Source organism: Taeniopygia guttata, chromosome 5 (assembly GCF_048771995.1).
Source record: "Taeniopygia guttata chromosome 5, bTaeGut7.mat, whole genome shotgun sequence".
NCBI lineage: Eukaryota > Metazoa > Chordata > Aves > Passeriformes > Estrildidae > Taeniopygia > Taeniopygia guttata.
In genome coordinates this window covers 23,751,167-23,773,723 of record NC_133030.1, presented here as the reverse complement: position 1 = coordinate 23,773,723, position 22,557 = coordinate 23,751,167, and the positions used below count along the sequence as shown (strand labels likewise).

General features: G+C 37.5%; 1 protein-coding gene across 17 annotated transcripts in view; it reads left to right on the top strand.

Moving 5' to 3' along the window:
- Positions 1–14,528: 14,528 nt before the first annotated feature.
- Positions 14,529–22,557, top strand: part of LRRC4C (leucine rich repeat containing 4C) — a 481,162-nt gene continuing 473,133 nt past the window's right edge. For 4 of the 17 annotated variants that reach the window (XR_012056311.1, XR_012056307.1, XR_012056310.1 and 1 more), the window contains exon 1: positions 14,596–15,428. The gene's annotated coding sequence lies outside the window, so the exon portion shown is untranslated. Of the gene's footprint in view, positions 15,429–22,557 lie in introns of all 17 variants that reach the window. The other 13 variants (XR_012056306.1, XR_012056313.1, XR_012056302.1 and 10 more) reach the window with 9 other exon arrangements.

Here is a 22,557-nt window from a genome sequence, read left to right as displayed (position 1 = left end):
ATATTAGAATGGTCCATGGATAGTGCTAAGCTAACTGTCAAACCATCAAAACATCTGTTGTGTAAGAAGCCAGGATCTGTCCTTTTCTAATATAATTGCTGTATTCCCTCTGTGATTTAATGTTGTCATGTATACAGAAAGCAATAGATCCTAGTCTTGTGCCTGTTTTTTATTAAAAAATATTTTTCTTTGTTATGTGAGGTCATTCTTTGATATACAGCATGAAATATCAATAACAAAATAAGGAAAAACAAAACATTTTTGCTTAGATATAATTTGTCAACTAAAGGATCACAAAGTAGCTTAAAGAAAGCATTGTATGCACTGAGTACACACTGAAGTTGAATAGAGTCTTTCCAAATAATTCCCTGGGCTTTGGATCAAGGCTTAAAGAATTAACTCTCTTAGCAATCCAGTGAAGTAAAATATGACTGACGAAAGTAAAAAATAGAAGAGATGCTTAAGTTACAGACTCTGATATAAGATTAATATGAAGGGAACTGAAAAGTATTTTCAGTCTTATGTCATACACCTCAGCTATGTTGCCAGTCATAAATCACATTCATTTTAAGGCCTTGAGGCACTACACAGGAACCAGTAAACGCTTCTAGTGTCAGAAGAATACTGCAAGTACTAAATGCAGCAGGATAGAACAAAGTTAACCTGTTGGACTTCTGTTTGCAGAAAAATGTAAGAGAAATAGTAGACTCCAACTCTTCCACTAAATGTAACTCATCATTTTTTATTGACCATCTTGAAGCGTAAAGATCACTGTTTGTCTTGGGGGGAATTATATTTGCTTATTTAAAACAATTTACTTGGAAATAAGTGTGAAGCATTGAGGATAGCCTGAAAAAGAGAGCTTTCTACTCAACATCCTGGCAGAATTATCTGATTCAGTGGTCAAATGAGTTTAAAATAATGGCTTTCAGAAACATTTTATTTGATTTACAGCAATTTTCTTCTCTTTTCAACTCTTTAAAAAACAACAGCATATTGACATAGTTTAATATCCCGTGGTTCAAAACCGTTCCAGGCATTCTATGGAACAGTCCTAATCTATAAAATATGGTCTTCTTTCTACAAATCATTACATCCATGAGTAATTTTATGTACAAGAGTTGTTCCAGAGATTTGCAGGCTCTCTTTACACCTCCTCCCTTAATCATTCACAGAGTGTGTACACTAAAGGCACACAGGTAAATGCTTGTCTGAATAATGTATCAAATTAAAAGGCTAGGGTGTTTGAAATTCACCTGTAGCTTTCATAAAGGTATTGATTACAGGACCCAATAGAATTCATGCATCAAGTAGAAAGCAACACTGAAGAAAAAAATGGAGAAAAATGTCTTAAAGTTATCAAGATTTATTAAACTGTGTGAATGATATTTTATACCAACAGTATGAGGAATGTAGAAATCAATTCTGTAGTAGCAGGACTATGATGTCAGAGGAGGATAGCTGGAAGTGACAAGCAGAGCTTCTTAGAAAGAGAAGAAAGAGGATAATTTAGCAATGCACTTGGCTGTGAGAGGCAGTTCCCCATGTCAGTTCCGTAAAACTGTTTGGAGCACAGATAGCTGACGCAGTGATGCTGAGCTGTGGCAGTGACTATGGAGTGATACTGTGGCATGATAGATGTGGGAGCTCTTGGCACCACTGACAGATAATTAGGGAAATTGGCAGGGCTGGGGGGAAGAAAGCTGAAATCTATTGTGCACATAAAGAAGATGAAAACCTGTTGTTGGGAGGAATATAAGGGCTTTTATCTCCCGTAAGTAAGGAGGGAATTGAAAGCTCCCTGATGAAGGTAAGAACTTAGTGTCAGAGAGTGGAGGATAACCTGAAGAATGACAATTTGCCAAGCTTGAGCCTGCTGCCTTGTAGTGAGCTTGCCATTTGTAAATGAGAAGCTTTCGACAGGGGAGAAATATAGAGGCAGAAATACAATTTGGTGTCTGCAAAGGCGGGTGCTACAGAGATTCATGAAAAACACTGGCAAAAAATGCAGTGTAAGGCTGAATGCTGTGATATTTTTAAGATGACTTGGAACTTAATCAAAGTGAAACACAACAGTTCAGTTTTAGCTGTAATAATAATAAACATGGCAATACACCTTAGGAGTCTTTCAGTCAAATCTCATGTCTGTCATTGCTGAAATCTGCATTAAGCAAACTTCTGTTGAACCTGAGGTATAGACTCTGATGGGGATAGGAATGTCCATGTAGATTGGAGTTTCAAATACTGAAAAAAACCCACAGAACCCAAAAATAGCTGTGCTTGTTCAGGCCAAAGGATCTTCCTAATACTGTGCCCCTAATGACTGGAGACAGAGGCAAGGTGGCTGACAAACATAGAAGAAGCCTAGACTCTGTTTGCTATTACTGTGTTAAATCAGGTTGCTTTCAATCACAGGTTAATAACAAAAGTTTTTAAAGTTGTGGCCACACTTTACTGTAACATATGTGCATTTTTTTCACTTGCATAAAGTGTACTTAAATTCATTTACCCTGTATTTTTTGCCTGGGCGTTCATCATTTGACTGGTAATTATAATGATTGTTCTTTGTACTTGGATTCTTTAGGGAGTGGGCTGTAGGTGAAGTAGCTTGTATTCTTTAGGTGTTTATATCCTATTAATTTCATTGAGAGTTAGACAACTAATTAGAAAGTACATGCCTGAAATCCTTTGATAAGCTAGGCCTTTGTTTCTGCAAGCAGATGCTATGCTGCTGATAGTACTGCAACAGGGTGAAGTTACACTGAATGGTTTTGTACCTATGCAAGGAATTGCACCTTAGATAGACCAAGACTTTTTCTTTTTAAATGCCCTACAAAGTACTCTGCAACTTAGTGAAGTTACCCAAACCCAGCAGATCTCTGTTCTTCTCTAGCCACTTTCAGTTACCAGCATCTGTATCTTTTCAAGACAAAATTCAAGGCAACATTTTCAAGATGTCTGTGGAAATATAGGACCAGATAACTACAACTTAACAGAAAGGTGAAAAATAGATGCAGATAGCAATGTATTTTATATATTTCAATTTAATTTCTATGCAGTGCACATAAACACTTCTTGATTAGGAAGGGAAGCAAAACACTTTCTTGGGTTAAATATAAAGATCTGTTTTCATTACTATCTAAATGTCTTTGACTCAGTGATACAAATACCCCCTGTACTGCATTCCACAACTCCAGACTGAAAATGAATCTCTTTAAAACTTTGTTTTTGTCTCTATTTCTGGCTCCAGATAAGAGAAATGTATTTGAATGGAGATTTTGGTTCTTTTGGGTGTATTTAGATGCACAAGTCTGCCAAAACACACTTGGTCTAAACAGGGATTCCCCAAGAAGGCTGTGAGACTTTCAATTTTATTGCTGAAGTGAATCTACAGCTAAAATGGTTTCCTTGCCTCTTATGTGCAATATTCTCATGGTTACACTGGGGAGCAGAACCTGATTGTATAACAAAATCTACTTAGTATGCAAAATTCTAGGTGTGGAATCAATGAAGGTGCTCCAATAGAATTTAGTGGTGATGATGAGTGACAGATGAGAAATCAGCTCCAGCTGGATTAGCTCAATGAAGCCATTTAATTGTAGGTGTCCACCAATTTCAGAAATGCTGATGATTGCTTAATTTTAGTAAATTCAATAAAAATCCAGTAAATGCAGGTTAAGAAAATGCAATTCATGAGCTTTCTCAGGAAGAATTACTTCTGTGCTTCTTTTTCAAAGAATATATTTTCTGTATGATTCGTATAGTTGATGCACTGTGTGAGCTGTGATCCCAGTGACTACCAGCAAGGTGTGGATGGGTTAGTCTAACTGACAGTGATGTGGATACAGTGCTATGGATTCTCTCATGAGAAAAACAGAATCAACGTGAAGAATTTTTACTGTATCTTGTTGCCAACTAAACCAATTTTCTAGTTTTTGATTTGAGTGTTCAGAGAGAAGGAAAGCGCGCAGAACAAACCAAACCCTGAGGAAAGACTTGTCCTTGCTTTCCCCAGGTTCAGCTTAAGTCAAACACTGTTCCACTCTACTTCCTATGCCCAGCTTTCCTCAGTTTTGTTCACATGTAGCTCCCCAATTCCTTTGGAAGGGAGATGGGAAGTACAGGATCTGCTTTTTCTCTGGTGGCCCCAGCTGGAGTCCATCAAGGTTGTTTCTGCCCCAGGGTAGGTCACCCACTGCTGAGGTTTTGGAGTCAGTAAGTTGCTTACACCAGCACTGCAGCCATCTGGAAATGGTTGTGAGTGGCTTGGGGCAGTTCATGTCCTCCTCTGGGCAGTGCTGCAGCTCCTACTACTTAGACTGGTTCAGGTGCAATATGCTCTTCTGGACTTTAACAGGAACTGGCCTGTTTTGGTTTTTTTTTAACAGACATCTGGTAGAATTTCAGAAAATTTAATCAAGAAATTAAATCCTTGCTACATAGGGTAGCTAAACAACAGTAAAAAAAAAACAGAAGGGCTGAAAGACAAGTTTTAGTCACTTCCTAATAGTGAGATTCTTTCTGCATCAGTGCATGGAAAGGTGTTCAGGTGTGCAATAGGAGGTGCAGCTTCCTGGCTGGATATAGGTTGTGACAGGAAGATATCGTTTTGGTTTTTTTGAGTAAGAATGGTGGATGTTGTAGCTGCAGTTCAGAGGGCAAAGTTTACTCTGAAGATTTGATTCCTTTTAGTTCTTCCTCCTTCCTTTTTCAGAACGACTACTTGGGCTGCACTGTCCATCACAAAAGCAAATTTGGATGTAAACCCTGGAATCTTAATTAAGACAATGGAGATGCTAATGTTGACACTAGGATCAGGATCAGGGCCACTAGGTACAAGTCAACAGGTTGCTGGAATGGCTATTTTAACAGCCTGAGGTGAAACATATATAACCAGTATTTTTCTTCTGTGAAATAAGTATATTTGCCTTATTAATGAGAAAAAAAAAAAAATTCTGAATTTGAATTTTTCAACTGGAGGTAGGGAGTTCCCCTTCCCCCCAGTTGCTATCCTAGTTTCAGATAACTCTACAACATTTTCATTTTGTGACATGTGGCAATGAATAAATACCCTTACTTGGATTGGAGACCAACAAAAGTTACACTAATACTTTTGCATTTAGGAATATTCTTGAAATAAATCCCTTGATGCGTAAAAGAACGTTTCTTCCCTCACTATCTGTATAAACTCCTCCAACAGTCCTAAGATTTTATATATTACACTGATTTCTACAGTGGCATTTTGATTATGAAACTTTTTCTGAAGAGAATTCTTCTTGAACTAAAACTATTTTTTTTGAAGATGATTTGCCCTCAGTGCTGTACTGGCCTCAGGTGTACACAACTGTATTGTGCCTTAGCAGAAGGCAGTGGATGCAAAAATTTTTTTAACATAACTACCAGTAGAAGTTTCTTGGGCTGAGGTATTTTACCTTTAATTTGCAAGGGGCTAAAATATTTCTGCTCAGCTGTGCTGAGTAACTCATTAAAATGCGGCAACACCTCCACAAGTCTAAGGCCTCTGTGCTTTCCTGCTCTGAGCAGCTCAGTCCAGCTGCTCATATTTATAGGATAACAATCAAAACAGTGTAGTCACAGGATTAATCTTATGTGGCTCCAGGTGTGTGGAATGTGTTTATATGTAGGTTCACAGAAATAAGTGATAAATATAGTTTTAGATCAGTAAGCGTTAGAAGCCAAAAAAAGCTTACACCAGCTTATCAGACTGTACCTTACAGCGGAACTTGTCTTAATCAGGGAACCAGTGCAGGTTTGTGTGTGCACAAATAGCAGAAACAGGAGTTTCACTGGGAAGTTCCCTAAGCTCGTTAGTGAGATCATTCAACAACTGATCTCCTAAAAGAACAGAAATACAAGTTCTAAGAATGCTTAATTAGCACCAAGTAACAAATGCGTAACTGAAGCACATACAAGTTGTGCTGACTTCTTAATACCACATAATGGGGGAAGCAGAGGGCACAAAAATCTTGCCCACTAAGCCACAAGTGATAAGTAACTCTAGTGCCCCAGGCCTTTACAGATTTCCTTGTGGTTTAGCTAGAGCTGTAGGAATAACCTTTGAGTGGTTTTATGCTGGTGACAGCATGACTCGTTTTTATTCTAAATGCTGCTAAACTTGCGGTTTTGCTGTGCCTGACCTTGCACCTTATTCACTGCAACTGCTTCAAGTGGCTTCCTGGGAACAGAATCACAAAGCAAAAGGTTTATCCAATGGGGTTTATCCTTAGACTATCTGGGAGTTTAATGACTTAATATTCCACTGTTATTTTCCCCTGTTCTTGTCTTATAAGGAGGTAATATGATGCCCATTTTACATATGGAACAGAAGTTCAGAACATTTCAGATAAAAAAAATCAGAACCATTATATAAGGAGACCAGGATTTTGGATTTCACACTCTTTGGCACATCCTAACTATCAGCAGCTGTGAGGGATCAGTGTCAGAGCATATTTGAGGGTACTTGTGGCAATCAGTGCTCAGCTGGATAGGGGTAGGTGCAGCTCAATTGGGCAGTGGGGAACCTGGTTTCTTCCTAGCTGTGAGTTGTCTGCATCCTCTAATTTTTAGAGGAATACTCTAACCCTTTGGACTTCTCTGGTGTTTACATTTTCTTTCCTTTTTATCAATAGCCGGCTCTATGTTCAGTTGAATGGGGTACATTTAGGATTTGCACATTTGTCTTACAAGTTTGTAATGCTTTCCAAATATGGACAGAAATTTTCTGAAACTGGGGAGAGCTGCTTGCTAAATAAAAACATCTTATTCTAGAGTCCAAGTATGCTAGAAAATCTCAGTGGATTAGCTGTTACACTGTGCTTAGCAAATCAAAGTAATTCTACTGTAATTTTTGCTTTCTGAAGTTTTGGAATTAATTTTTCTAACTGCTTAGCCTGAAGGAGGTACTTGGCAGGAGATGTATAATCCAAAAGTGCTACAGTTCTGTAAATTCCCAACTGTCAATAAGAAAGTTTTTCTAAAGTTTTTTACTTTTGTTTAGAGTGAATATTGAAATCAAATAACCTTCATTATGCACGGTAAAATCAACACCTTTTAATAGTTTGGTGCATAATCCTTTTGAAAAGGAAAATAAAATTTAATGCTTGCTTGTTGGAGTCTCTCCAAGTGGCAACAAAATCTGTTTTTCTTCTTTACATATGTCTTTTTGAAAAACCCCACCAGCTCTTCAGACTTTCTCTGTTGGCTCATGGAAGCTACAATGGAAAAGAATTAATTCATTAGGTCACCTAATGCCCCTCACTTGCATAAGATTATTCACCATTGTACTTTTATTTTGTCCAGTTTCATTTCAAGTGAGACTTATTCTAGGGCTTATGCTATTTCTTCTGAATGACACTTCCAAAGCTGAAAATTATTTGCTCATCATGCATAGTTTTCTGTTTTGCAATCTAAATTTTTATTTACTTTATTTTTATCTAACCTTTCTTAGTGAAAGCTTTTTTATTATGTAAAATAACTTTTCTGATTAGAAGTCAGGGTATGTTTATTTTGTTTCTATATGTTTACATATGCTTCTGAGAGTTATGTTTCCTGCCAGTCTTTTGTTTCCAGCCAAACGACCTAAATAAAGTTAAAATAATATTTAAGTAGGTTTTCTCTTCTTACTCTTGAATTAATTCAGGAAACTTGGCACATGTGTTGTCTCACACAAATTATTTTCATTTTAGGTTAAATTATGAATATATGGCAGGGTACTTTCTGTAATGTGATTGCAGATTAATTGTTGTTAACAATCTGCTAATACCAAATACAAATACCTGCGTGAAATGAATCTGTCTGAACTACTCACTCAAGCACTTCTGTACCTGGGAGAATTTGGTCTTCTATTCCCAAATAGAGGTACCTAAAAGAAAAGAAATTATAGTGCCCTGAGGTATGAATTCTTGCAAACCGTGACTATAAAGGGAGTCTGAGAGAACGAACTTGTGTCTAGTATAAGACCACAAGTGAAAGGACTCCTGTCTTTAGGGGTTGTTAAATGCTCTCTTTTCTGAAACCAAAAAGAAAGAAAAGAGCAAGATGGCCTTAAGTCCAGAGTGATCTCTTATCTGTAAGCTTAAAATTTAGCATGAGTAAAGCGGTCTTTTGCTGGCTGTTGCCCATGGTGATATGTAGGTGTTAGTATAAACAGGAAGGGAAAATCTCATGCAAAAAAATATTTCACTGCACGTGAGGGACATGGTTATAATGGCTGATGAAAATTGATTAATGGGAAAGTGAGTCATCTAAGGCTAACAGCTTCTATCAGCATATGTTTTTGAAGGAATAGAACTCGGTGCTCATGCAGCGGCTCTTTGCAGCATTAACTAAGATCTATTAGGCTCTGGAACAATCTCACTCGAAAAGTAATGGAGACCCCATTGTCTAAACCTAAAATTAGACTGCAAGCTGGTGAATGTAAATTAGAGTACAGCAGCTCAGAGGTTTACTTGGTTGAGAGAGATGGACATCATAGATCTCATTCCTTGATCAGCTTAAACATGTAACTATTTTCTTCTTCAGGCTTTCCACCTTAATGTGCCACTTTCATTTGTCATGGAGCACAGGACTAACACTTAAGGTCCTAACACTACAGTTGTGTTTTATTAATGTTTAGTTTAATAGTTTAAGCATCTCTGCTTTGAAGTGAAAGTAGCTTTTATTTTGCAAATTTTGCAGTAGATGTTGATCTCTTGATTTCTCACAAGCCATTGTTTCCATTGTGAAGTGAAATGTCTGATTTGAGACTCAGCTCGGGTTAAGCTAGAAAGGGCTAAAGGACCATTTTCAAAATTACTTTGAGTGAAAGACCAGGCTTGTTGTCACAAAGCTCTTCTGAATAGAAATAAAACTCAAAATGCTGACATCTTTGTCCTTTCTTTGAATCCTGAAGTTTTTTGTTTGTTTTTTTTTTTTTTGTTTTGATTTGCTATAATTTGTTTCTGCATGCCAACAAAATTTAATGACTCTAGTGTCAGCTTGCAACTTTGTAAAGATTCTAAAGCAACTTTCCAGAATACTGCACAGTCAGAAACCTACCAGAAGACATTTTGAATTCTCCCAATCATTTTTGTAATCTGCTACATTGTTCTGGTAAACACAGAAAGAACACCTTTGTGACCAAATAGAACTAATTTTACACTCCTCCTGATATTTGCCTTGTTTAGCAATGTTAGTCCCACTATTGCTCAAGCTGGTTTGCTGAATTCCTGTGCAGAAAAGTGAGACTTGAAAGGAAACCTGGATTTGGGGCTAGAGGGAAAATGACAGTCTTTGGAGAGCAGGAATATTGATGAAACCTCAGGCATTCCTAATTGAAGTCAGAAAACTAGAGTCAATGTAAATAAAAAACTGCTGATGGGCACAAGTGGTACAGAGAGGTTAGTCAAAACTCCTGGACAATTAAAGCATTTGAGAATTGAAATACTGGTTCAAGATATATATGTGGTAATCACAGCTTCCAGTTTTTCTGTTTGGGTGGGGTTTTTTTTGGTTTTTTTTTTCTTTTTTTTTTCTTTTTACCTGTATGTCTACTAAGTTAAAGGTCAAGAAAAGAGTTATGACCAAATCAAAAAATCAAATTAAAATATTCATGCTGTTTAGAAAAGAAAAATCTTCTAGGGAACTTAACTGCTTAAGTGCAATATTGTTATCTTTTTGGTATCAGTATTTCTTTAGTACAGGATAAATTAATCTAAGTTGTTTAGCTTTAGTTTAGTAACTTTCATCTTGTTTTGTAAATATTGATCAGTATTTAAGGCTATTTGTATATGCAACAATCCAAGTGTTTTTACCAAGTGCTCCATGATGTGAGAATAATGTCTAGACTATTACTTTATGTCACTTTTCACTAAAAGACATACTGCACACTTCTTGCAACCCATCTCTCTAGAGGAAGGAAGAGATATAATGATCACAGAGAAATGTAAGCAAATGTAAAAAGAATGCTCATATTAGCTCAGGCTGAGGGTCTGTGTTTTGGAGTATTCTCCTTGCAGCAGTAGCTGCTGAAGGACAGAAAGGAAGAAAAAAAAGTACTTTATCTGCTCTGTTGAGCAGAGAGGAAAAAATGTAATTTCCTTTTGAAAGGGAGTGGAAGTGTTTTGGGGGAACAGGTATATATCAGAATATTAACAGCTGTGTAGGATTTTAGGCTTTGGAGTCTGTGGGCATAGGTTTTTTGAGATATATATATATTCTCATGAGCTGAACTTCTGAAAAAACTTTTGTTTTTCATGCTTTCAAACAAGGCTTTAAACTGCTTTTCTTTGAAGGAAGAAAGGTAAAGAAACATGTACTTATTTTTTTACTTCTGGCTTTTCATCATATTGGGTTGGTTTTTTTTTTTGCCTAAGATATTAGGGTTGGAATATCTGTCTTTAAATAATAGCATCCAAATAGCACAAAAAGAAAGTGATTATGATTTCTATTTCAGCATTGCAGAATTAATCTGAAATTACAGTCTTGAGGCACTGAATTAAAGTTTTTAGGCAGAAGATTGGAATCTGATGCTAAGTCTGTTGGAACTAAATATACCCACAGTGTAAGCTACTCAATTTTTTCAAAGTAGTTGGTGAGAAAAAAGCAAATTGCTACTATATGAAAAGCCTGTCTTTATTTTAGGGCAGTAAATAATGAAATGTAGTATTTAGTGTGTTTCTCAAGTTCTGAGAAACTCACTTGAGTTGCTCACTAGATTATGACTGCAAATTTTAAGATAAAAAGAACATGAAGAATCTGTTTGCTGCAGTTTTGCTCTTGTACCTTTTCCCTGGAGGAAAGGTTTAGGATGATACCATTTTTACTATTACTCATATGTCTATTGCAACAGTAATTAATAAACCCTGACAGACTATTTTCTGCAAGATTCTTGTAACAGCAGAAATTAGTTTACCACTGGTCTTGAATATAAACTTTGCAAGTATTTCACAAGTAAGCTGGCAATTAATTTTTCTCTTCTCCTGATAATACATTCCCTTGGTTGCTTTTACACTTTCTTTCACTGTTTTCTCCTGAAAATCTTTGTGGTTAATAGTAGGCTTCACTACTCCCAGGAGAAAGATCACTGTGATCACTTTTCCAAAGACCTCAGTACTGTGCAGTTCAAGTCTGAAGTTGTCTGAAGTCCAGCAGTGGCAGTGGATGCTGGGCTTCCTTAGGAACAGCTGGCACTGCCCTCTAGCAGAGGCAGGAGAAGCTGCATGTGCAGCTTCACAGTTCCTGTAGTTTTGAAGCCAGCATATAAATTTACAGCACTCATTGATCCTGACTTTAAGCTGAGACTCCACCAAGCCAAGTGGTGGATGATAAACTGGAGTATATTTTCCTCTGATTGTCACTAGGGTGCTCATCGGGGGTAGTGTGCACTTTGGCAGCTGTAACTCTTCAAACTTCATCAGCCAGAGGTGCCTGGTTGTACGAAGTGCCAGCCTCAGCCCACCTCCAGGGGTCTCTCGGATTATCTTTCACCTCTGTTATTGTCTTGCTAATGCTTAGTGTGGAAATCAGACTTATTCCTTTATAAAGGAACTGAAAATTAAGATGAAACAAGGGAAGTGGTTGCAAATAGCATATGGAATTAGGAGTTCACTGAATCAAATTATGCCAATATAATGAAAAAGTGAAATATTGCAAAAATATTTGAGGGGCTTTTGGAGTTTTTTTTTGTGTGGGAGCATGTGTGCTGGGTCAGTACTTTCTCTGTTGAGGGGTTTGCTGAGCAATAAGCTTGTGTGCTTCGCTTGTGCTGAATTTCAGAAGTTTTCAGAGGAGTGATATTGATATTAACTGACAGGTCATCAAATTCAGCTGAAGGAGGTGAGGGGGAGCTGAAGTCAAATTTCTTTTTTTTTCCCCCTTGGGAGATGGGCTGGGGGAAGGGAGTGGTATGTCTGCCTGGTTTGTATTGCATTTTAACTGCCTTTGTTTTAACCATAATGGGGAAACAAAACCAAAGATGCTTGTAAGACTGTAGTAATCAGGGGAGTGGTGAGATGTCTCAAGTGCAGCCTGTTTTTGGGTGAAAAAAAAGCAAAAACAAAAAGCAAAAGGAACCCCTTGAAGTGCAAAGAATGTGTTTTCCTTTTGATTAATGTAAAGGTAATTAGCCAGTAGTATGGCTTTAAAAATGACATAAGGACAGATGAGGTAGGACAAAAGTCCTTGCCTGCACCTTTGGGATCATGATGAAGACTATTTGGAAAATACCAAGTTATTGCACAAAATTTAATCTTTCTTTTTCCCTTCTTCTTTAACATGTATTCTGTGTCATGGAAATTAGAATGCAAGTCAGTTTAATTACTTTTGCTGTTGTTCCAGTCCCATGGATTGTAAATATTAGATTTATGAATAGATTTAATTAGCTCTGGAGCTTTTTTAATATACTCAACCAGTTCTGACTGCACCTAGAAAAAGGTCATGGAAAAAGCTGCCCACAATGGACTTTGGTCTAGACATGAGGTCTTCCTTATGAAACTTTAGCTCGCTAGTCAGAACTATAAATCTTATATCCTTGATGAAGTTAATCTGAGAGTACCAAAATTACTCATACTACAGTATTAGAAAACAGAACATGCCATTAGCTTCATTAGTATGTGCTCTGGAATGATATGCTCTCAAAGGAGAAAGTGTTGGTGTAGTGCTATACTCCTGTGGCATTTTGGTCATTGCGTGAGGTGGAAAAGGTTAGTGATGAGTGTTTGACTGAATAGAGCAAAGTCAATATGAAAGACAGGTAAATGCATCAGGGCTTCTCAGCATGAGTCCAGGCTGCTTATGATAGAAGACTATGAATTTGTGAGTGGCATACTAAAATGTGCAGAGAACTCCTGTCTCTGACTATGCAACTCCTTGTGGCACAGATACTTGAAGGTTGGCACAGTGTACTTGGGAAATGCCACTATTTGCTTCCCTTGATCTTATAATGATCAGTGGCAGTGACCAATGCAGGCAAAACTTTGGCTAGATAGATCTTCAGTCCAAGCTGCTGTGGCTGCTCATGTTCCTATGTGGATAGGCGTGATTATGTTTGTGGATGAGCAGGAATCCTCTCCAGGATCCACAAGTCAAGAAAACAGAAACATGTCATGCAGTGCTTAGGAATATAATGGAGGGTGAAGAAAGGGTAGAGAAGCAAAATAATTGCAGAAGAGAAAAAACAGTTAAAATTTATAAATTCTTCTGTTGGTTCAGTGGACTTTTATATAAATACATAATTTTAGATTTAAATTATACAGCAATTTATGCTGAAAAAGTGAATGAAAGCCCAAGTGATTATGCGTCATTTGTGAAACGGTGCAGGTCTTCCATCTTCTGAAACCGTGTCCTACATTTCTCTTTCCAGCCACTACAGCCTCCTTCTCATGCTGTGTGGCTTTGCAAGTTCACTGGCTGTTAAAACTGCAGGATTTACTTGACAGTAGAAGATTTTACTCCATGTTAGTACTAAATATTGTGGCCTCAGTGCTTTTGGATATGCCCTGTTACATTGCAGTCCTTTGTGCCACAGTAGCAGTAACAACTGCAACGGTCAGTGAATGCAGGCTGCTTTGCCAGCTATCCTATGGTTGGTGTACCTAAAACTCCCTAAAGCACCGTGTTCAATTACAGTTTGGTGCTAAAACTTGTGGTGGTAGCTCTTTTTGTGATATGAAGCACCAAACTGATTTCATGTAGCTCATTCTTTAGGGAGCTCTGTCAAGTATATTTGGCTGCTTAGACCCATGAACTGGTTCCTTAACAGTCTCTCATAGTTATAATTTACTGTAGAAATCCCAGAGCTGCATCTGAGGAATGGTTTATTTTTGCTTTCATGTTTCTGAAGGGGTCTCAATTGTCAGTCTCCTGAAGGAGTCTGAAGTGTCATCTGCTGCAAAAAACTGAAATTATGAATGACAAGTGAGACAGCAGTGTTTGCATCCTGAACCTGATGCAGAGGGTCTGAATTACCTGTGGGAAAGCAAAGGCAATATGACTGTTTTCATATTTCATGAGTGAATTACAGATAGGACTTGTACTTATCACAGTAGAATACTCAGGTTTGTGAACCAATGCAGGTCAGTTATTTAGGCAATACATGGAAAATCTGTTTTGGTTCTTGGACTGAGAACTCTAAACTCATTTCATAATTGAAAGGTTTTGGCAGTTCTTACTAAAGGAGGGAATTTCAAGCATCTTCATAAATGCAGTCCTGGATGTCTGCCTCCACTGACATTCTAATTTTTTCTTTTCCTGCCAGAAGTCTTTTCTTTTCTAAAAATATTTACTTGACTCTGCATATCGCTGCCTAATCTAAAGACGGATAATAAAGTGCTGATTTTAAAATCCCAACTGGTTTAGAATATAAGAATGACTCTTAAAACATTGCTAAAATGATCTGTTTGGAACAATTTTCTAAGTGATTATGCTCTTCTAACTGTAGTGTGGTTTCTACACTACCAACCCCCCACTCCCTCCCCCTATAACCACTGCTGCCACCCTAATCTTCTAGACCATTTAGTGCCCTCCTCTTATCCTAAGTAAAATACAATTGCTGGCTCCGATATTCATTAGGTGATAATCCAGATTAATTCAGACTTTGATGTAAAAACAAGTCCTATTTCAGCTGCCAGGAAATCCAGATCGCCCCATGGAAAATGCACACACACATGCACGAACACACAGGCGCACGCAGTATGTAGAATGCCTTAAAGAAACTGTAGCTAACCACCTTATTAGTATTCCTCCCTCCTCTGTGTTTCACTTGCAGCAACAGAGGGCTGAGCAAAATGCAGTAGAACAGGGACAGAGACAGAGCTGGCAATCATCTCGGTGCAGGCTGCTGAATGTAGGGGGTGGGGGGGATGCAGCAAAGCAAGATTAATAACCTTGCCATAATCCTGTGCACCCTGGAAGGAGATACCTCCGGTGACTGAGCTGTTCTTGTCTTGATTAATTGGACTGAGTGAATGAGTGGCTGGCAATCCACCTGGTTTGGAGGCGACCCCCTGGTTTTGCTGCTCTCTGAATCCTCTACCCATCTGGGAAGGTAACAGTGAGACATACCATCTGCAGCACACACAGCAGCTATTGGAGGCTACTACTGACAGTTTGCACTACAGTTTTTTGGTGAGCAAGAAGCCAGGTATATTGTACAGTAGGATATTTCTGTGCTCAAGCTACTGAATTTCACAATCTGATTCTTCAGTAGCCCCCTATGCTCCCTTTCCAATTGCCTTTGAGTTCTGGGCTTACTTTTGGCATAGTCTCCTGGATGCATTTTGCTGGGGATGGAAGAGCAGTAAATGGAACCTCTGAAAACTAATTGTTTTGCTTCTCTGTGACTCGAGAAAGAAAAAGAGCTTTAAGAATCGCATCCACTTAGAGGAATTTAAATTTCTCTCTGAGAAGTTTATAGAGGGACTGTACTAAAGGTAAGTCCAGGGGATTGTGTACCCCTTCTGTTTCCTTGTTTGTTTTCTGCTTGCTTGCTTAAAGTATGGGAAAAAGGCTAAAACATTAGTACTGGATGCATACGGAGTGTAGTGTTTGTAAAGTCTGTGCTTGTAGTTTGCATCCCTTTTTTACCTCCTTTTCTCTTTTCTGTTTTGTCTTTTTTTCCCCTCCTTCTCCTGCCATTTGCACAGTAAAAATGCTTGGAAAATAATAATCTATAGGGCTCTTGGAAAATGTTAGTTAAATAGCACTATAAAGCTCCTTTTATTTCAAAGGTATTAGAATTTCTAGGAAGAGAAATCTTTTTATTAAACAACCTAAAATATTTGGGAAGTATCTAAAATGGGCAAGAAATATAGCTTGTACAGTATCTTCAGTAGAAGCCTCCATATTTTCATAAATCTTGTCTAGTTTTTTTTCTCTGCATTTCAGTCAGCTCTGGAATGATGAATATGTAAGTACAAAGCTGTTTCTGCTGCTGTTAGCCAAAGGAGAAGGTAGCAGAATAGAAATTTGTAGATTTGTGCATCCACTTACATGAAGTTCATCTGTTTGCTTCTCATTAACCTTTTGAATGCTGCTTTCATTTTTTTTTTTTTTTTTTTGGCTACAGAGTTTATGCAATATTTAGGACCAAACAATAATAACTCTTATGGTATAAAGTGCCAATCACAAATGAGTTTCTGTGGGCCGTTAATTTTTGGGATGGGGGTGCTACTAAGCACTCAGCTGACCAAAGTAAATGCTTCATCCAGCATGGTTCATTGAACTCCAGAATTTCTGGAGATCTATCAGTTGTATTGCTCTGGTGCTACTCAGTATTTAAGCCTGGCACTTTGCCTCCCCCTGCACCTCCTTCCACCAATGCAGTTTCTACTGTAACAGTATGACTGTTGTAGCCTTTCCCAACATTCATTAAATAATAAAAATAAAATACCATTGCACTGCAATAGAATCAGAGCTCTTGTAGTTGAGTTTTTTTTATTGCTACACTGATAGTACTTAGCATTCCCAAGGAGGTAAGCAAACCATCTGTAAATACATTTCAAAGATGCTTCATTCTCCAAGTGCAATTGCTAAGTACTCATGCCTTTTCAATTATAGGAATATGAATGACTAATATTGAAGAATATGGTATCTCTTTGAAATACTGCATAGGTGGATATGAACTGTAAATAGACAGAGATCATCATAGAGCTCTACTGAATAACCAGATGTTCAGGGCTTCTATATGTGTGTATGCAAAGAAAAGGGAAATTACATCAGATTTGTAAATACAAAGACACATCAGATCTCTTTGGTACAAAGAAGTATAATGACTCTTGTAATAGATCCTGTGTTCTAAAGCTAAAAACTTAATGAAAAGGCTCTGCTTCAGAGTAATCAAATCACTTTATATTATTGCATCCTGTCAGTCAGTCCCTCTATTTCCCACTGGTTTTGCATAATAGCTTTAAAGATGGATTAAGGAAGAAAGAAGAACTGGTTATAGGTGTGTTTCCCCTCATTTTCTGGAAGTGATGCTTCTGTGTTGCATGTGCATTTACTGTATATGATTATGACAACCAGATCTCTTTCTGGGCAGGATGCAGTTTACCATAGTTTGCCCACATTGTACTTTTCTCAAGCTCCAACTGTGTGTTGCATCGGAATCTTATTTCACCAGGAAATGGGCTGTGTTTTCTTTTCACTATGAGGAACAATCTCTGTGCAATGAGGGTCAAAAAAAAAAAAAAAAAAAAAAGGTGTGTGTGTGAGAAGACATGACAACTCATGATTTTTAGAGCCTTACCCTGGTTTTAGAATTGTAGCATTAAATGAGACTATCAAAGCAGAGATGATTACTGGATGAAAGCAGGGGACAAATGTTCTGCCTGGAGATGAAACTTTCATGTTCTGGTGAAAAAGATGACAGATTTTTCTTCATTTCCATTTCTGTATATTCTGATATATAGAATAAAATTTAGTAAGGTTGCCTTAAACTGAGTGGAAGAGCAGTTGCCTATATACTGGAAAAGAAGTATGTCATTGCTCTTTAGGGTGTCCAGCTGTTATTAATCATCTGGTTTGTATGTAGTCATGCTTCTTCATTATCTTCTTATATTTTAGACTAAAGCAAATGCTTGTTATTTGGTATTTAAACAGGCTCACTGAAGAGGCAACCTAGTGCTTCTCTTCCCATGTTCCCCCAGTTGTTTTGGTTTAGTAGATTTTCATTAGAACTTTTCTAGAATTTTGCTTCTGATTTCTTAATTATACTGTCACACTTGTTATTTTTGGGGTTATTTTGGTATCTCTTATACATGATATTGTATGTTACATAATATGTTACTGCAAGATCAATATTGTTTTCTAATACTATTGCTACTCTTATGGTAAGAGTGGAAATGAATAATACTAAGTTTTAGCAGGTTTTATGTGGGAACAGACTTTATCACCAGTTGGACCATGTGGGGTTTTTGTTTATAAAGAAACCCAAATAAGTAGTCAAATCTATAAAAGGAATATTGTTTCGTTTTAGTGATCCTTGAATTTCAATTGTGTTTCATGGTGTAATGCCCCATATGCCTTCAGTCTCACCTAATGTGTAAAATGCTTTCTCCTCTGTACTCTTTGGCTGCTTGTGTGAGCTCAATCCACTATGCTTTGTGCATCTTGCTGGAATTTGACAGGAAGGCCTGCACGGATCTGGCAGTGTGTCATAGGTAAAGTGTCTCAGTAGGAGTATGGGTACAATGAGGTTCTCATGAGCTGAATTATCTAAATGTTTTTTTAAGAATAAGTGGAAGATAACAGAAATTTCTTTTTCATTTAGTTTCAGTTAATTGAGCAGCTTCCTTTTCTTGTTGCTGAACTCAGCCAACCAGGCATTAACCTTCTCCAGCACATGTTTCTGTGTTTTTAAGACCCAGGGTACTTTACACATGAATTCTTTCTTTCTCCTGGAACAAGCTGGGCTTACAACTGGTAAGGCAATCTTGAAGCAATGCAGTGGCATAGAAGTAAGGGGAGGGTGGAAGAGAGGAGATGTACCAGCAATTCCAGGACTAAAACCAAAAGAACAAGTTCTGTGGGAAGGCAGAACATGTCATTTTGATTGCTGACTCACTGTGTTGGCCTGCAATATTATCTTACATTAATGTGATGACACTGGCCTGGTTTTGAAATAAGGAGGCAGAAAAGAGTAGTTTTTCAGGAACACATTGTTATGAATGTATACTACTTTGACAAATATTCTGATCACTGGAAATTCATGCAGGTGAATTTAGGGTTCTTTACTCTTAAAAGTATTAATAGTAAGTAAAATTTACTTTTTTCCGGTTGAAGAAAAATGAAGCTGCATATACATCCTTTGAATTGACAAGTTAGGTGAATGAAGTAAATTACATTCCACACCAACTGACCCCCCTCATTCCCACTTTCTCTTTTACTTCTCCTTCCCATTTCTTTTCATTCTGTGTCAAAGAATAAGGTCTAGGAGTGAAGGAGACTTCAAAATTCCTTTTCTTAGGCTAGCAAGCAAACATGGTAGGTAATATGCTGGTTAAGAGTCTTGAATTTAAGCCAAATTAATTGTAATTTCTAAAACAAATTTCAGTATTCCTAGTTGGAAGTGTGAAAGTGAAGTTTATTTGAGAGATTTGTTTAATTTTTTATCTTGTCAAAAAGACAGGTAATCAGGTTGTTTAAGGAGGACACCCGTTATGGTGCTATTTATTATTTGTCTTTTCAGAGATTGAGGTAGCTAACAAGGCATCCTTTAATACTAAGAGTTCCTAACATTTTTCCAAATTAGTGTGGAAGTTAATGTACTTTTGAGTTGTATACAAACATTTTAAAAATGAGAGAATATATTTATTAAGACATCGTAGCTTTCAGGAGTGGCCCAAAAGGGTAGTGTTGAGGGCATGGTATATATATATATATATACAGGTGGGAATCTGCTTCCAGAGGCTGTTACTTCTCAGATTGTTCAGGTAGTGATGGTGAAATTCTCAAAGTGAAGATCAAATGACCTGATGGTAAGCTGAGTTTTCTACAGCCGTTTCATATTGCCAAGGAGGAAACAGCATATTGGTGTTCTCACAATCTGCAAGATGCTGCTGTGTAAGAGCTCTTGCGCCAAACTTAGAATGGTTACATAAGGTAGAATCCTATTGATCCTGGGGGAGGATGGTGGGCAGAGATTTCTTCAGAAACTGGAGACTTTCTCAGAACAGATACTGCAGAGGCAGAACTGTAGCAAGAAATCTAGGTCTCTTCCCCGTGTGTTTTGAAGAAACTTTTTGCACTGATAATTGTTTTGTAATTTGCCAGAATTTCTTTACTCAACTGGCCATCAGTGGTAAATACTCTGTGTATTCTGTGCCTTGCAGAGGTGAACAGAAAAGTGTAAAACAAAAACATGCTTAAATGAAGCATATAACTGCCGACTAAGTGAAGGGCTTTTCTTCATGCATTTTTTACATATCATGGAGTTTGTGACCTGTGGCCAGCAGATTTTTCCATGAGGACCATTCCAATCTTTTTGGCAATTTTAGAGGTTGTTTTGGTAGGTTAAATTTATGTCAAGGACCCATGAAGTCCAGCATGTACTTGTAACTGCAGGATAAGTTCCAGTCCCGTTGTTTGTCCTGCTTACAAAAGAACAGACTTATATCAACCTCTGTTTAACTTCCCTGAAGCAGCTGATTTGGTGTGAAGGAAAGATAACAAGTGCAGTGGGAGGGCAGTGACTCTTTTTTGGAAATGTTCGCTTAATTTCATTTATCTTCCTGTGAGAGCATTAGAAGCCCTCTCCTTTCCCTTTTTTAGCTGTAGGAGAAAAGGCAACATGGGGCTATGAAGGAGTGGACATATTTTTTATAGAACCTTTGTTTGCTTTTTGAAATTTGTCTACCAGTGTATAAACTTTACTGTTTTTTCTGATGTCCCAGCAATAAATTGGCAAATGAGAAAGAACAGCAATGCTTCTCTACTAGTCTTATTAAATACATTGAAGACATCATTTTGGCATGATTATGTAAATCTAGGGATGGCACCTCTTAGTCTGTGTGATTTCCCCCTCACCACTTACTGTTCATCAGTTAAACATTCTTGAAAGCATCATTAGTGAATGATGTGAAGCAAAGGTGAATGTTCTGAGGGTCAGGCCTTTCCATAGAGGCTCTCATCTTGGGTCTGCATTCATTTCAACCTATTTCTTATTTTCTCTGGAGTCCCTCATGATAAAGGTGCATTTCATGTAAACTTATAAATCTTCACTATACCCTCGGTTGTTTCAGGAAAATTATACACTTTGAAACTAAACTATCTGCCTACTTAAAACCTGCAAGAGTAGCTGCCTTCTGGAAAGCAGAAAGTTCAATAGCAAAAACTGTAGAGAAGAGGGTGGAATAAGATGAACTCAGAGATTGTTTCAAAGGTGAAAGTACTTTCCTATTTTTGCAAGAATAGAAATAGCGATTGCATTGTTCAGGTCGCATGTGGAAGAAAGTTTTTATTTTGCATGCAAAGTGTATTTTGGCAGTTTAGCTGGGAGAAAATGGGTTTTAGAGTGTTTTTTTTCTTTTTTTTAACTTTTCAAGTGTATGCTTCAGAAATAATTCAGTTCTCAAGTCTCCATTTTTATTTTGAATAAGGCTAATAACAGGAGTGGCATTATGAAAACTCCATAAGGAATTTGGAGCTCTCTTGAAAAAAGCTTTGAAAACTTAAGGCTTGGATTTATCTACAAAATTTGAGCTACAGTTCCTTAAATAAAAGATATTATTTATATCCTTTATTTATCCTTAAATATTAAGTAAAAATAAAATTCAAATCAGAACAGAACTTAGTGGATATGCTGCCCCACCAGAGACGCTTCAGTTATTGTATTACAATTGGGTTGTAAATATTAAAGTCATGTTCTTTATCTGTTCAGATATGCAATCATTCCTCTCATTAGCTAAAAACAGTTAACATTAAGATCAGTTGAATTCAAAAAGCCTGAAGAAACTGAGGCAGGCAAAAGAGGTAATTTACTAAGTAGGTATGCAAGAGCCTAAGTATCTGGAAATAGGCTGAAATCAAGTGACCAATACATGGAAAATTTTTATCATGTAATAGAACTGAATGGGTAGGTATTTTCGTTACTGGAAAAGAAAATGTTGTGATTTCTGGAGATCATGAACTAGACCTCAGAATATTTGACAATAGCAGTTTTTATATAATCAGCCATGTCTTCCATGAAAAATACATGCCAGAAGTGTGTAAATTTGACCCTCTCCAAAAACTAAAAAATTACGAATAGCATTATATTATCAGCTCTAGAATGTGCAGAGGAAAGTGGCTGAGTTAATGTACGTCTGGATACATGTAATCTGTGCCATCAGGAAGTAAACACTTTACTTCTCTTCATGTTTCATATCACATCTGTCCCACGTGGTTTTTTGCCTCTGAAATTTGCAAGGAATACTCGCAGTGGAGTGGGCTGTGTATTGAGCATTGCTCAGAGGCATTTTTTGTTGTCCTGTGACCTGCAGGATAGTGTCCATGCTCTTTACTGGAGAGCAAAGTGGCCTCGGAGAGCAAGGACTACCCTGGTTCTCCTTGGCTTTTTCCTGCCCTACAACTACCAGGCAATTTAGATGAGTGGTAAGGGGGAGAGAGTACAGCCTGACTTGTGAGCTTTCCTTTTCCTCTTTTGTCATTGATATTCAAAGCTTGCTGTAGTAACCCAATGCCCTCCTTTTACAGAAGTCACAACCCTTTCAGACCACAAAAGATCCCTTCAGACTGGGATTCCCTTGACAATCAGCTTTATAGTTTAAGCAGCTTTATGCAATACTGACAACAGTGACATTTGAGAGAGGTAACTAGGAGACTTCTTGTATTATAAATACTTGGCTTGGGAGTGTGTGCTTAAGAGTCTTAAGCTGCCTAAAAGAGTCTCTTAATCTGCCTTAATTCTTCTTATTATATTCTTTTTCTGAAGTAGGTGGAGATGCACAATTTTGATTTTCATTTAGATGAAAAGAGAAGTTCCACACCTGTCTCATTGAACATTATATTTATTATATTATTTATATGTTCTACTAGACATACTTAGAATGTAGAAAGAGAGGA